This window comes from Manduca sexta, unplaced genomic scaffold (assembly GCF_014839805.1).
Source record: "Manduca sexta isolate Smith_Timp_Sample1 unplaced genomic scaffold, JHU_Msex_v1.0 HiC_scaffold_57, whole genome shotgun sequence".
NCBI lineage: Eukaryota > Metazoa > Arthropoda > Insecta > Lepidoptera > Sphingidae > Manduca > Manduca sexta.
The window spans coordinates 329,144-342,390 of NW_023595374.1; the positions used below are offsets into that span (position 1 = coordinate 329,144).

Consider the following 13,247-nt stretch of genomic DNA (forward strand, 5'->3'; position numbering starts at 1 on the left):
CTCATGAATAAAATCAATAAGTATATTCATTTGTGAACGCTGCACTGTAATCTGTAACATTTTTGGATAGTAGATAACTATTTCCTTAAAGTTTTATAGGTAATTAAAGGGTAATTAATTTAATTGCCGAAAAAGACTTATCCAGGAAAAGCACTAAAGTATGTTTTCCTACTATGTTTTGTTAAAATCGGTTATCCAGCATAGAGCATACGCTACGTGGAAATAAATTTTTAATGTCAGATTGTTCAAAGTTTTGGCCTTGCCGCAATGTGGAGCGAACGAGCGATTCATCCCTTGCCGAATAAGAATGTGATAACGTACAAAAGTTTCTAGTTAATGTCTCCGCGCGTTACCAGATCGTATGCTTAACCGAAAGAACTACATAAGTTTATCAGTAATTTTTTATATGTGCCTTAATTGGGCCCAGCATTAGCAGCAGTTACACACGATGTCCGAGAAATCGTGAATATTAAGTTAACGGTAGTAATAAATTCCATTAGAAGGCATTGTTGAGCTTCCGGAAATACATGGAAACGTATAAAACAGCTAAGCTAGGCACCACTTCAGTTCGACAATCTAGGAACAACAGTACCAATTTGGCCACGTTGGCCAGGATATAACTATCTCCGGAGTGACTACAACTTACTGCTTACTAATTCCATCCTGGTAACAGACAAAGCATTGGTGCGCATGTTTTACGATATTTTTTCAAGGTTTTCCTTAAAGCATCTTTCCTCAACATTTGTGGCAATAAAAAGGATTTGAAATATATATGAGTGAGATAATTATTATATGTCCCAATTTTATTATCTGATTATAAAAGGAAAAGCTTAAGCACTCGATGTTAATATATTCCTATTTGATTTCTTAGTAATGTGCTTGCGAATCGGTTTATTCACCCGGCATATTCCCTGCGGAAGATGCCGGGTGAATAAACCGACCTTTGCCGGCCGGGGCAAAGAAGAAGGTTGCAAAGGTTGTTACTATCCATAACGGCAACAGAAGAAGTTACTATAGCTAACTAAAGACCGACATCGATAATGTACCCGTACGCTAAAATTTTTGAATCGCTTATTTGCCCTCAACTTTAAAAACATCTTCAATACTTTTTATCCGATTACCAGAATGGATTTCTTAAATCTAGATTCAATTTTACTGATTTTGTCCCTTTCGCGGATTTTTTAGTCAAGGCAATTGACGCAAGCAATCAGTCAGATATATTGCATACTGGCTTTAGCAAATTTTTCTAAAAAGTACCCCATACAATATTAATTTCTAAGGTACCTACATGTATACAGAATCTCGGATGATTTGTACAAATGGTTCGACTCATACTTAAGCGACGTTGTAGTAATTGTTTTTTCATCTTTGTTGCGAAACATATCTTCTGTAGTTCCACAAGGTTCCTATCTTGACCTGGTGGTATTTAATTTTGACATAAACGACATAGCTGATTGTTCAACCATTCCGAAATTTATTTGTGCGCGGATAATTTGAAGTTCGGAAGGATAGTGAAAACAGCGGATGACAACAGGCTTGTGCTCTAGTGTGTGAACAACAAGATGTTTTAAAACCCAAAAGATCCATCATATAAGTTCTTTAGAAACCACCAAGTTCTTAACTTTGATTACTACATAGGTACTGAGTGAATTAATGAAGTGCATGCGATCTGAGATCTTGGGGTATACTTCGATAGAAACTTACCTTTATACCTCATTTAGAAAATATAATCATACGAGCGTCCAAAATGATGGGTTTTGTATGAAGACAAAACACATTATTTCGTAGCAGGAATACAAAGGTTTTGCATTATAACAATATTGTTAGAAGTATTTTAGAATACTGTTGTGTAGTGTTGCTTCCTCACTTTGTGGCGCACACAGTACACAAGAAACCGTTTCTGTAACCTACTTCGAGAGGTTACAGAAATGGTTTCTTTGCCACCTTGCATTTTCTCTGTATGACTAAAACGCTGACTTCGTACAGCCGTAGACTGCAATACATTAATATGTCGTCACTTAATAAAAGAGGACGGTTTATTGATGCAATTTTTTCGTGCAAAGCAAACATTCCATTATGCCGATCTGATACATATGTTTGAGGCACGCGTGCCCCTCAAAATACCACGTAAACCCGTTACACCTTTGTGGCCAGCACCAAGAAGGACTGCCCTAGGTGCGAATTCACCCTATGCCAAATTTCCGAAAATTAAAAATAGCTGCAGTGACTCGATTGAAATACACATTGACTCTTTTGCAAGCTATCCAAGGCTTTATATGATTGTACCTTATATATACCGGATGACATGTTATATTATAGATATTTTGATACGTTAAGCTTTAAAAGCGTGCAAGCTGTGCCAACCTTTAAATAATTGTTCCACTTACGCTATATAACTGTGTTACTTTTTATATACTAGTGGACAAAAAAAATAGGTCACCTAATAAATTGGTTAATTTGTCTGTGTTTACATATGACTTTAAGATTTTAATTTAAAGCTCCAAAATAAAACAAAACTGAACCACCTACAAAGCTTAACCTTTCAGACATGGCATATCATTCTCCAGGTCTACGATATACCCTTTTGCGACCATCGACTCCGCAAAGATACATACGGGACTCATCCGAAAAGAGTACTTGTCCCCATTGTGCCAAAGTCCATTCACGGTGTTCACGAGCAAAATGTAGCTCGCTAACTTATGTGCTGTGGTGAGTTTGGGACCTATTGCAGGTTTATATGATTTCAAATCACGTTCTCTAAGACGTCTTCTTAATGTCCTATCATTTACACTAACACCTCGGACATCATTGAGCTATTACTGCAATTCTACACCAAAATGATGACGATTCCTGTGGCTTGCTAATACTATAAATCGATCGTCACCTTCAGATGTCTTCCTCTTTCGTCCTAATCAAGTTCTTCTGATATAACCACTGGTCTCCAGATACCTTTTGAAGACATATTGGAACGTGGATCGACTAATTTCACAAGTACGGGCGACATTTCGCTGGTTCACTCCAGTTTGTAATAACGTCACGATTTGAACGACTTCTGCTTCACGTAGATCTATATTTATTCGTGAAAAGGAAGCGGTAAGCACCGGATTTCTATCGCTGATACGAAGATAACGATAATTTTACACAGCCTCATAGCGACAGGCCGTTAAATTTTTAAATAAAAAAGTAGGTCTCTACAAAAAACGGTTTATCCGGTATTTGACACAGTTACACTTAACAATTTAATCCATACACCCTCTTGTAAGATTACAAATGAACGTACAGAAAAGGTTATTAATTTTATTTTATAAATAAAATTTCATTAATGAATAAGCTGTAAAAAAAGGATTGGCCTAGTTTTTTTGTCCATCAGTATGTTTAAAAACCAAAACATAATTTAACATTACCTATACAAGGTTTTGTTTTGTATTCCCGCCATGTTTTCGAAGAGTCCATTGTAATGGGTACACATAATCATCTAATAATAATGTAAGTCCTACCTCAAACTGGAATCCGAATATTTGATTAAATTATATAACGATGATTTAGAATTAACCCCCACTTACATGTCAAAATAGGAGACAACGCGAACAGCTCACACACATACGGACGGACCCAGCTGTTTGCAATCGACACGACACACCCAGTCAAAAGTTTCAAGGTATCAAATATTAAAAAAAATAAAAGAGTAAAGTCAAATTAAAAACCTTCTCCTTTTTTGAAGTCGGTTAAAGTAGAAGTAAATTGTTACGTTGTGTTTTATTACTAACTAGTCTGTAAAGCAGCACACAGAAACTATCAACGTGAAGTTGAGGATTACAATTTTGCTGAAGTGCTCCTTACACAATATAGCGATATTCTAAAAAAGGATTTTGCTAAATTAATACCCAAAGCGAGATAATCAGTAATATTATGTTTATTTATTACGGTTTCCGTTTATAAACGAACGCCGGTTATTCAGTGTTTTTAGACATTAATTCCGTAAGAGTTTATATTTAACATTCGTATAGCCTCGACCGGTAGTTTTGCAAGCGTTTAATTTTTGAAAATAAGGAATAGTTTATACAAGCGGTAACCTAGTTGGTTGTGGAACGGACTGCTGAAACAATCGTGAATGTCCGCAGGTTCAAATCACAAGAGTGGGGATTTAAACCAATGACATTTCTAAAATTTTTAACGATGGAGGAAAACAACGTGGGGAAACCTGCACAACTGAGAAGTTCTCTATAGGATTTTAGAGGGTTTGTGCAAAGACTAAGGCCTAATCCCTCAGCAGCACAGGAGGCTCGGGCCCAGATGTGGGACAGTATATAATACAGGGCTGATATTATTATTATCACTACGTAGTATAAAACAAAGTCGCTTTCTCTGTCCCTATATCCCTTTGCATGCTTAAATCTTTAAAACTACGCAACGGATTTTGATGCGTTTTTTTAATAGATAGAGTGATTCAAGAGGAAGGTTTATATGTATAATAACATCCATTAAATAGTGGAGAAATACTGTTATTTTATGTTATACCCGTGCGAAGCCAGAGCGGGTTGCTATGTTTTTATATACAACGTTCACAGTTTTTCTGTAGTGTATTTAGTATCAGCATTGCACCCGTGCGAAGCTGGGGCGGGTCGCTAGTTTGGGATAAAAGTCTATATGCAAGTTCGTTATTTTTTAAATTAGAGACTTGTATAAATTAGGTGTTAGGTTTCTGTATGTATGACTGACAATTTATATAATCCGGCATTCTATACAATTCCTAGGCAATGTACCCTATAGAAACCCTGGAATTTCGAGGCAATGTATGAATGATTATTCATTTTATACTTTGCTTAAACATTCTATACAAAACCGAATATGGCGGTATAATACCGGCAATATGTATGTATAACATAAGTTTATTTTTTTTAATATTATTATTTCTGGCGATCATCGGCCGCTGCCGCGGCACGCGCACTCTGCTCGTGCGGCTCACGCATGTACATAGTTCCAACCTAATCTAACCACCTTGAAGATTTATACTTACAACATAACTTTTTCAAAACCCAAAAAATACGTCGTAAAATTTCATAGTATGTTTTATTTGTTACTAATTTTACAGGTCCGAATATACCCGTGGCGAAGGGTCCATTAAACTCGATTCTTGCTAGCTTTCCTTTCGTAATTTGTGTAAGATCTTATTATCATTGGGCTGATTTGCAGACCGCATTTATGCAAGCACCTATTGTATGTTGTATCGGGTTTCCTTTCGGTAAACTTCACCCTTCGCCAATAGAACGTACCTACTTACATATTATCCATAATAATATTATAAAGACCGAAATATATTTACATTACACATTGCCTGTGGACCAGTAGGTATTCAATATAATGTCTGGGTAAAGTATTAAAAGGAAAATATTTTTTATAATATTTTGTACATTGCCTAGACGCACCGGTTATTTTATAAATATTTGTCTTAGCAATATTTAAAATGAATGCATTATAGGTACACAATGCCGGTGATATATACAGGTAAAAGATAAATTAATTTAGGTTTTTAAATGAATTCAACTTTTATGTGTATATGGAGTATAGGGTATTATTTTTACCCTAGGGGTAAAATACAGACTAAAATTGTAACACGAGATGGATACCCAATTTTTTTTTTTTAAATCATCTCGTTAAGTGTAAATGGAATTACCTTAGTTCAAGATATTTAAAACATATTTTGGTTCCTGGGGTTACTGTATTGGAATCTAGGCTAGTAAACGAATAGATTACTTACTTTGTTTTCGGTTAGCGTAGCTGGTGATTTTTCAGAACCCTTAACAGGATCCACACTTCGTGAGTTCACATTATTAGGTTCGAATCCTATATTTATTCGGCCGTCATTTTCAGCCTTTAACTTTGGTTGGTTCCTAAACAAATGCAAAACACATTTATTTTAAAAATGAAACATTGATCCATATTTCTCAAATTATTTAGACTAATAGAAAACTATTTCACCATTTCTATGGTGTTGGTGTCCGAATACAACAACAAACGTTTTTCGAGTTACTGACGGAAATAATTCTATTCCCAATAAAATATATCGGAAAGATAAATTACTCAGATAATGTGCAGGAGTATCTCATTTATCGACGATTAAACAACGTGTGCCATGCCGATACCAAAGAACTATCTTAGGTGTAGATAATGACTTATGTATAGGTAATCTATATCCTATCATATAAAGCTGCAGAGTTTATTTATTTGAACGCGCTAATCTCAGGAATTATTGGTTCGAATAGAAAAACATTTAGTGTTGGAAAACTCATTTATCGGAGAAGGCTACAGGGTGTATAACACCACGCTATGACGAATAGGAGCTGAGCATCAATAAAAGATGTAGCCCAAACGGTGAAAATTTATTCCTCTTGAGAGCTATCGTTGCACGCGCTGTAAATGGTTTAAGTGACGAAATAAATACATATGTATGACGGAATTGTTCCTCTTAAAAAGTTCTAAAAATATATTATGAAGATAAGTTCCCCGCTGCATCTGTCTGGTTGTCTGACGAGTTAAATTCAAAAACTACCCAACGGATGTAGATGAATTTTGGTATTGAGACAGTTTGTGACCCTGAGAGAACAGTGATAACTTTCTATCCCGGAAAAATATACGATTATAGTGTGAATTTTATAACAGAAAACTTTAGCCCGGAAAAACTTTATCACGCGGGCGGAGCCGCGGGCAAAAGCTAGTTATCTAAAAATGGGAGCTAATGTCTCCTGATATACATAAATGTGTAAGAAAAAATCCGGCACAAATTAACTAATACTTACTAAATTACGAAAAAAATAAATATTATAACAAACTAAAACAAGAAAAACATATTGTAAATCATTTGTTCTTTGCACCTATTATCATTTTTTTTATACATTTTAAATTCTTTATACGTTTAGAGTTTAAACACTTTAGACATATTATGACTAGCTTTTGCCTGCGGCTCCACCCGCGTGAAAGTGTTTTTTCAGAATAAATATTTTCCCGGGATAAAAAGTAGTTTATGGTACTCAAGAGTAATGAAGCTTCCTATTTGCAAAAAATAAAGAAACAAAATCAGTTTACTAGTTTCTGAGATTAGCGCATCGAAACAAACTCTTCAGTTTTAAGGAATTTATTTGTGTGTGCCATATCATTACATTTTTATGTATTAGCAACTTTGAAGATAATTATAATAAAAAGTGACTTCCTACGAAAGGTATTTTATATAAAATATACATTTTAGCTTTATTGGCGACATTTGGTCGCGTGTTAAACGCGACCTAATTTAATTAGATAGGTACAATGATTTATTAAAAAGTATTGTAATATCATTGGGTAGATAATTATCTATTAATTAGTAATTATCTTTTAAGTAATATTTGGGTAAGAACCCGATCATTGTCAATTGTCATGTAATTTAAGTATCTATAATCCCATATTAAGATTATTACCTTTTTAGTACCTCATAGATTTTAAGTCGTAAGCCTTTCGGTATTAACTTATAATGAAATATTTCAAATTTCATATCGAGTTAGTGTAAACAGAAACAATTTATTATAAGGTTTGGGTTATGGACTTAAAAGTCGTCATAATTTGTAACGTTACCAATTATACTCACATATATACTCTGTTAACGTTACTAATGTCTTTCTAAATAGTCTGTGGTTATAATGTGAATGATTAACGCCCTCGCAATTAGAACTACCAATGAGCATCATCATTGCAATGAATTGTCATTGCACTGACGTACGTCCGAATGGCGCCTGCATAAATAGGCGTGCAACGCGACCCGCCGCCTTTTTGAACCATTATCTTTGGGGCCGTGGCACTACATATTGTCACACACGTCGTTGTTCCCGCTAGGGTGAGTGTGCCAATTTACTAACCGCTAACTATGTATTCTGGGCATCAGGGTTTGTGAGCTGTCACGAGTCGCTGGCGCGGAATGTAAGCTTAGCTTGCATTCCGACCTGGTGGATTCTGATTCCAGGTTCTTCTTCTTCTTCTTATCCAGTCCATGCTGCGCACCACCATCGTCGGGTGTGCTGACCCTGACCGACAGCCGGCGAGCTGCCGCCGGAGCCGACCACGTGCACACCACCAACGTCACGGGAGCTGACCCCGACCACGTGCACACCCTGCTCACCCACGTGGCCTTCCAACTGCCCGGCGAGCTGCCGCCGGAGTCAGTCACGTGCAACATCTACGTGCCGTTCGCCTGGATCGGAGTTCCCCAGGCCAGTGACTCGTGTTGCATAACACCAGCAACCAGTACCGAGTGTAACGCGGAGGTGTAAAAATAAAGCTCGTACCACGTAATTACCCTGAGTTTTCAATTGTCTCTCTATCTATCTGCGGGCAGGCCTCTCAACCGCCGCAGTGGCGCCCAACGTGGGCCAAGAGTAAAAAAATCATGTAACCTATGTCATCATTATTTCTTATGTACGTGTTTTGACTAAAAAAATGGAATACTTGAGTACCTACCTAATGAGGTACTCAAGTATTCCATTTTTTTATTACTAAGTAATGACTTAGTTATGAAATAAGTGCAATTGAAATGAATACATTAAATGAATAATTAAACAAATAAGTAGGTAATTAAAGTTAATAATAAAATGTACAGCTATTTTTGTTGTTAAACATGTTATTCTCATATCTATACTAGTTTATTTTCTCATATACCTACATACATAATTCTATAAAAAGTGATTGATAAATGTTTTAGGTGCCGGCTGTTACTTTTGTAGATGTTTATAATAATAATAATAATATCAGCCCTGTATTATATACTTGCCCACTGCTGAGCACGGGCCTCCTCTACTACTGAGAGGGATTAGGCCTTAGTCCACCACGCTGGCCTAGTGCGGATTAGTAGACTTCACACACCCTCGAAATTCCTATAGAGAACTTCTCAGATGTGCAGGTTTCCTCACGATGTTTTCCTTCACCGTTAAAGCAAGCGATAATTCACAAAGAATACACACTTAATTTATTAGAAAAATCAGAGGTGTGTGCCCTTGGGATTTGAACCTGCGGACATTCGTCTCGGTAGTCCGTTCCACAACTAACTAGGCTATCGCCGCCAATTATCAAACATAGTTAAGTTCTTAGGAACCTAAATATTTACGCTGCCAGGCTTTTGCCCAGTTTCTGAAAGGCTAATCAAAGTTTTATTCAACTAACACCTCTATTAATTTGACATCGCCGTCAAATTAGTTAAAGCTTGAAGCATTGTAGCGCAGTTTGGTAAAGTAACTGACGACAGCGTACAGAACTGTTTCCATCAATTCGACTTTATTGCTCGCGGGACTACACCTTTTTTTTTTTTTTGGTTTCGCGGAGAAAGTCCCTACACCTACTGAAAATGAGAGAAACCGCACTTGTCCAGGACTTCAAGAAATTCTTGATCACACTTGACCTTCGTCAGGTCACGACTAAAAGTCCCTGTCAGTAATAAAGACACCCGTGAAATGTGAGGCAATACATTGTACTTAAGGGGTGGTGTATGTGTACATACATAAACACCCTTATACAGTTGTACTTAATAAGAACGCGATGCCGGCTTTATCTACTTAGCGTATATCACATCAGTAACAGCTTTATAATTGCAGTGGTTTTTGTTCCTCTCATTGTGAAACAATACTACCTAAGAGAGTATGTATTAAAATATTAATATCGTATATACCCCTCATAAATAAACAATAATGCTAATAAATGTATAATGCCCATCAAACTGAATCATATGTGCAATTTTTATCAGGGATCGTATCAGGTTGATATATATTGTAATACGAAGTACATACCTGGCTGAAATATATTATATTATGCCTACTACCCTTATCTCGATATGATGTGAATGATAATTATACTTATCAGAAATATATATCGCCGAAAAATCCAATAATAATAGTTAAGTGATTATTTTTAACCATATATTATTTATTATACTGGATTAAACTTTTATTATACCTCAAATTACAAGGTTTGTAATATTGAATATTACAAATGATAAATTGTCGTTTCCTTTTATTTAAGTTTCACAATATTTACAACAGATGGCATACTCAGTCGTACTGTTGTCTTTAAACGTTTAAAATTCTGTTAGATTACCTATACAATTATTATTAATAGCTGACCCGGCGGACTTCGTACCGCCTAACAGTCGATATATTAACATTAATATTTATACGATACTAACGTCACTCAATTGTTTTGCTTTCCCGGAACCCCTCTACTAACACTTAAACTTTATGATATGATATTAAAGTTCAAATTGACTTTTGAGTATTATTACTATAATTTTCAGGCAATTTATAAAAAAAAATCTCTCCGTAAGAAGCATCCTCGTACTTCAAGAAATATTATAAAAAAAGAATTAGCGAAATCAGTTCAGCTGCTCTCGAGATTTGCGCTTAGAAAAACATTCAGCGATTTATTTTTATATTAAAGATAACAAATAATTATGTAAATTTACTCTACTGTTAGTAAGAGATTTATTATAATATGCTACTATAGGATGGCTATTCAATAGTAGTTCCATTGTCTCTGTGCAATATTGAGCACTCAGTGCGGCGGATTAGTTGGCCAATTGTAACTTAGAATAGTCTTCTTGTACAAGGTTTTCTGTTGGATAGGTCAGAATACAATTGGACTTTGAGCAAGAAAGTTCCCTTGGAAAATTATGACATAATTATTAAAACTGTTTTATTGGAGGTAAAAAAACAAAATGGACCCAATAGATAACAGCAACACCGAACTCGTGTCGTTTGAGGGCGATGTGGCTGCTCCACGAAAAATGAATACCAATGCGTCTATTTTGTAGTACTTTGTGACAATATGTATAAAAGTAAGTATAGGCTATCAACAATAGAGTTAAGTAATTTAAACACCTGAACCAGATGTGTAACTAATTTGTATTGATTTAAGTATTTTATTTGTATAGATTGAATCTAGAAAAAGAAGCCTAAAATTTTGCCTCCAATATGTTTCCTTCATGAAACCATTAAGGAAAATCAGTATTCGTTGAAATATATCTGATATTTTCACTGGGTGGTGATATTCGGGTTTTTCTGCTCACCAACATCAGTCTACAATTTGTGCCCGACATAGTAATAGGCCCCCTATCGTGTCATGGGATGTATCAAACCTGGCTATCCTATCTGGAATAAAAAGGTAATGTGTGTTTTAAAAATACAAATATTTCCCACAGGAGAAAATTACCGGGATAACAATAAGCTACACTATTCAACAAAGTCTAGGGAACAAGCCAAGTATATCAACTTATTTATGAACCTTCTTTAAAAAATGAATTGGCCACTAAAATTTATAAATGTAGGTTGTAAGGGCAGTAGACCACAGGAAAACTTAAACGCAAAGTACGCGATTTTCTTGAGCGTTATGTCACGTCGCCAATTAACACGGAAAGAGATGCTTAGAGCTGTGGTTATAATGGAAGCTGGGCACAGTTAACTGTCAACGCCAAATCGCGGAGGCTATTAACACGCAACCAAGTGTAATTTGCCATTTATGAGCATGCTGCAGGACTACAGAAACTGATAAAATACTGAATTATTGTATGTAATATGAGTTAGTTTTTATTATGTTGAAAATACACGAGTTGAAGCATAAAAGACAGTGCGAACAGTTTTTTGTTTTTAAGAAGATAAAATATGCAGTCACAATAAATTACATTAGCAAGAAAGACGCGTTCATATTTTTTCAAAAACGATGCAAAGAGGCAGCCTTAAATTGAAGCTCGCCAGTTAGTAAGAAGACTCAAATCCTCTGGAAGTTCAACCAAAGCGCAACAATAATAGTGTGGGCTGAAATTCGTCTATGTGGAAGAATAGGTCTCGTTTAGATAAGAGGCAATTTAAATGCGGAGCAATACAGTGAGAAGATTTTGCTCCCTGTAGTAATTCCTCAATGACAGTAACTCGGCCATGCATGATAATGCAAGTACACACACCGCAACGCTGGTGATAAATGTGTTCCGCGAATACAATATTACCTTATTATAGTGGCCTGCTCAGTCCGCCAATTTCAATCCCATTGAGTATGCGTGACCTTTGCTCGGAAGAAGAGTTTTCAGTGATTCCCCAAATTTATAACTAACTAAGCAGCTTTATTTATAGTCAGCAATTAGACCACAAGATATGCCGACTAGCCGACACATAATAAACTACAGGAAAACAGGGCATAAAAGCAATAAGTAGCGAGGATAACGATATCTCTGAAGCTCATTGTATGAAAACTGACAGCATAGTTCTTATCATGAATTAGTTGAATTTACTTTAGCGTGTTTTCCTTATTTTTATGATAAAATAAAAACGGTTTAAAAGAAATTTGTTTGTTTGAAACTGTAAATCTTAACAACTGGTATTTTATTTTGTATAGCACTCTACGAAGGTTTTTTTGCTATGAATGATGAGACGAGTTTGGCGTTCGCTTGATAGTAAGCGATTCGACCGATACACAGTAGAAACACCATACAACACCTTGAAGTACAAAATATTGTTTGGTTTTCCGCTGCGCTTACCATCCTGAGATATGAGATGTTAAGTCTTATGTCTAGTAGTTACGCGGGCTACATCAATTACATTTTCGCATGCATATCAATACGACTCGGTTTTAATTAATTTAATATAAAACGAGTTGATTATAATTGTATTGATTGTTACAAATGACTCGATCCTTGGGAAAATATAAAAAATATTTAAAAAAATAAAAAAATGTCACAATATAATTTAATTTTTTATTTGTCCCGGGTAAAAAACTGAAATCCCGTATTTTTTGCCCATTTAGGCATTTATGTCTTATAGGTTAAAAAAATCTGGCAACCCTAGTAGTAAGTATATAACTTAAGTAATAATGGTGCACAAGGCTTTTGCAGCAATGGATTCGCTGTTGCTTCAAAGGGATGAACCATTGGGGCCTCCAGCGCTAACGATTACTAAAGCCAAATCCGCAACCACAGAGTCTTCCATGTATTTGGTCTCATTCATCTCCATCACTATTACAGTTAGTTACAGCTAAACACAAAATTATTCAATGATGATTTGGATCAAAACTTTAGTTTGTAATTATAATAATGAATACTGTAAATGATAAAGCTTAGAACGAATATCATATAAACCTTTTTCTACAACTACTTCAAAGTTTTTGTAAAGTAGTTAATTGCACAAACACAATTTGTGTAAGTCAGTCGTTTGCTCATTACCTACGTTTGTATCTATATGTTATACCAA

At 35.5% G+C, this 13,247-nt stretch overlaps 1 protein-coding gene across 2 annotated transcripts in view; it reads right to left on the reverse strand.

Moving 5' to 3' along the window:
• The window catches only part of LOC115441502 (carboxypeptidase B), a 45,811-nt gene extending 39,684 nt beyond the window's left edge, over positions 1–6,127 (reverse strand). Inside the window, exons 1-2 of one of the 2 annotated variants that reach the window (XM_037447073.1) lie at positions 5,980–6,127; positions 5,759–5,891 (exon numbers count right to left, since the gene is read on the reverse strand). The gene's annotated coding sequence lies outside the window, so the exon portion shown is untranslated. The remainder of the gene's footprint in view (positions 1–5,758; positions 5,892–5,979) is intronic. The other variant, XM_037447074.1, reaches the window with a different exon arrangement.
• Between the last annotated feature and the right edge of the window lie 7,120 nt (positions 6,128–13,247).